The following is a 4294-nucleotide window of genomic DNA, read 5'->3' as shown; positions in this document are numbered from 1 at the left end:
GGAACAGCATGAGGCAGGGCCACACAGCCCCTCACCAATGCCAAGGCCTGTACAGGCACAGAGTGACTCAGAGGAGGAACAACCTCAGCCGGACCCAGTAGGCGGAAGGAGGCATGCCCAGTACGACCTGGTCTTGGCAAAGAGACAACGCATAGCATATGCACTGACACAGTAGGTATCCAGGGAATGTCACTCTCTCTGACTCGCACAGACAGTAAAAGGGATGCCAAACATGACACTACCTGTGCTCAGCCATGTATAGGAAGTGCACTGTGTTCACCCGACATAGGCAGCCCTCCAGCACCATCCTCAGGTCTGGCACACCCTCAAGGTAAGTCAATCAACCCACCAACTGGAAGTTGTATTAGAATGTGTTGTTACCTGTAGCTATGGTATAGATGTGAGCATGCTAAGGATTTTGGTGGCCGAATGTTAAGGCAGCGGACAGTAGACGTCCATAGTGGCACCATGACATCTGTACCACATACCAGGGTCACCATAGTAGCCAGTAGTACACAGGGTGTCATAACCCACTGTGGATAATGGGCTGAGCATCATGTGTGTCCATACAGCCCACAGAAGTCTCAACCAGCTGGACAGGTGTAGACCAACACAGACAAATGTACTATGGCCTCTGAATATGCCTAATGGATGACCCCCCCCCCCCCACAGACCCACACAGACAGACTACAGCAGGCCAGGCAGTTGGATGTAGGTTATGAAGGCTAGGACGTCTGAAACGAATATGTTGGTAATTAAAGCTAAGATCTGGAGTACACTGGTATGCCTGTAGCCAGCACAATAGGTAGGTCTACACACTGAAATGGAGTACCTGACATACCAGTACAGTAGTAGCAAAAGTGTACAAGTGTCACCTGTGCCCCCCTTCCAACATACACATGTAACAGTCAGGTGCGCCCCCCCGGTGCTGTGTAGGAATATGGATACAGTCAGATGTCCCCTCATGCTGTGCAGAAATGTAGCAACAGTCAATGCCACATGACCGATGGATACCCTGCAGACACAGCATGCCACCTGTCAATGTACAATGCAGAGGTCGGCACCACAGTACTGACTACCTGGACATGTAACACATGCAATACAGTTGACCATACTGGGCATGCTCAAACACATGAAGGTATGACAGCAATGTCAATCGACAACATGCGGAATGGTCATACTGGGCATGCTCACACACGTCAACACAAGACGGCCAGTGGTCCGGACATATCTGCCGGTACATTGCTATACTGTTGGATGACTGTGCTGTATGTTATGTGTGTGGTACTGTCTATTGTCTGTATATTTGCCATGGTGTATTGGTAATTCACATTAGCTGTGTGCGCAGGGTGTTGCTACCAACACTTGCAAAAGACGGTTATTTGTTTGCGGCCAGAACAAGCCCAGTGGATATGGAGTGAGTAAGGCACATTGAAGCAGTTGGGAGCGGTTGTGCGTGGGTTTGCTTGGTGTTAAGCACTGCTGACCTCTGGTTACAGCTTCTTACACTTGTTTAAACTCCACATTTCTTTACCAGTGCAATACTCGCATACTTGTAGCCAAACACGCTTACACCCACTCGCTCCCTCACTTGCACATGCAGCGACATTGGTGCTTGCATGTGTCACTCACGCTGGGTGGGCGCGATCCCTTGTGATGCCTATTACATCGGACTACAGTATCTGGTATGGCTGACCATTAGGCGACGGCATGGTGTTCGACTGTAAGGAATCGGCGGCCTGTCCAGTGAATTAATCATATTATATGCGTGTTCCTCATACAATCTGCTCCCATCTGGCTGATAAATGGGAACCAATACTCTGCAATGCAGACAAATAAATGCGTTTTGGGACCCACATCCGTCTGCCGGGTCATGCTACTGCATACCTATTGTAGGTTTGCTACATTTTAAATTGGCCGAGGCGTGACTTTAGGATTAACACCTGTCCCACTTTGTGTGGGACAGTCCCTCCTTAGGCGTACGTGTCATGCGAAAATAATCAAGCCATAGCAAATGTCCTGATTACAGGACAATATTATATTCTACATTTCTCTAATAGTTGCATGTAACAGTTATTGTATATGTGGCACTTCTATATGTTATGTGAAGTAGCATAAGCAACTGGACTGCTACTAGACTAAGCTTTTATTTGTGCTAATACATATAGTTCTGTACTATGCACAGCTGTAGGTATATTCTGACCTGGTACGTCTGACATTTCTATGGAACAGGTCCCACTTTGGCCATTTGGAAAGGTGGCAGCCCTATAGGACCTATATGTAGAGATGTCAGATTTGGCAAGGCAACACATACCCACAGCCAGTAGAAAATAGACTACTTCATCGGTTTGCATAAGTAAAGGTTATTCTTGTAGCATTATAGTTGCTAATACTGTTTCCTATAACATCTAGGTTTTTCAGATACAACATAATCGTTTTATGCAACCGCTACAGACAATATATGGATTCTTTGCCCTAAATCACAGGACATGTGCCATAGTAACATTTATTTTGCAGGACACAACTGCCCAAAGGGGAGTGTCCCTCGCAAAGGTGAACAGGTGGTAACCCCAACCTATTATGCTACCATCCACCTATGGTAATTGTCGGAATATGTGCTTTCCGTCACTAGCAGACCTCACATATGAATGGGGGAGAATGAACACTGAATCAAGGACACTGCATAACACCCTCAGGGACACATTTAGATGATTGGTACTATTAACCTGACACATTGACAGTCCCAGAGCATATGTATTCATACACATTTGTCGAGGTACATGCTGTTTATGACTCATACATGTTGTCATTAGTCATTACATGTATTCCGCCACCTGTCCACCTAATATCACTAGTTCTGGAAGGGTTTAGTTGGGGCTGTGTTAGATTCTGATTCGTAATCACGGACGTCCATGATAATCGGGTACAGTTCACTGATATAGTCCCTATGTGCTCCCCCAATGGTTTACAGACTATCCAGTAGATGTGCTCTTAAGGTTTGGGAGGTATGGGCATCTGCTATACCCACATAGGAATATTACTTACTTCCACGGGGCAGGCCTAATACATCTCTGCCAACCAACACCTGCACACTTAGGCCCATTATTGCATACCCATGATTCCTCTACCTGACACCCCTCTACAGCACTCATCCTTACTGTGAGCGCAGCTGAGGTATGAACACACCCCTACACACCGCCCACTCCCCCTGTGTCGGGACACATGTCGTATGTTTTGTCAACCCGTGTGTTATCAGACTTGCACAACCTACTGTTCCGTGTACAGCTACATCCTGGTCGCGTCAGTCATCACAGGTTTGCCTACAAGATGAATTTTTGGTGTCCCACAAGGGACCCCATGATCCATGTTTAAAGTGTAGACCTTGCAGATCTCTCCCACTGGTAGTTTCCCGCTGGTGATCTGGAAAGCAGCAGTCTATTTACCTTTATTGCGTGTCTGTATGTCTCACTGCCTAGCTGGGGGTGTGGGTGTGGGAGGTAGATGTTTGTTTATTGGACCTCCCACTAACATATGCCCGGTCTGAGCATATGTTACCCGTAATTGCTGTAACGTAACCTAGGTATGTACATGTGTATATTTACAGTAACATATATATATATATATATATATATATATATATATATATATATATATATATATATATATATATATATATATATATGTGTGTATATATGTGTGTGTGTGTATGTGTATATATATATATATATATATATATATATATATATATATATATATATATATATATATATATATATATATGAATATATATACATCTGTGTGTCCGTTGACCAATACACTTCCCGCTCATATGCACTTACACATGCATATTGGGTTTTATATCTGCTTCACCAGCATACTATTGCCTTAGTCATTATGACACCGACACTTCACTCTGGTTATCTTGTAATTGGTATTTAGCACATTATACAGTGGACCGTTCGATTCTCAGTTAGAGCGTCTTCTGTGTGGCGACATCCGTGAATGGGCCTTTCTTCGTTGAAGGTTGTGCGTTAGGCCTGGCAAGCCAGCACATAAAAATCTACTGCCAATCATTAGCGGACCGGAGTTCCGCTGTGGCGACCCCTAACCGGGAAAAGTCGAAAGACATACAGTGGGCAGATGTTGCAATATGTTCATGTATGGATTACTGATGGTAATTGGGATGTGATACAGTGTCATTTGACCTGATCCTCATCTGCACAGCCTATTATTCCAGCTACTGTCTTTGTTTGTCTGTGCACATTCATATTATTTATGTCAATAAATGGAGTGC

This window comes from Protopterus annectens, chromosome 5.part0 (genome assembly GCF_019279795.1).
Source record: "Protopterus annectens isolate FY-2018-M chromosome 5.part0, PAN1.0, whole genome shotgun sequence".
In the NCBI taxonomy this organism is placed as follows: Eukaryota; Metazoa; Chordata; order Ceratodontiformes; family Protopteridae; genus Protopterus; species Protopterus annectens.
Note: the sequence above shows the minus strand (reverse complement) of the source record.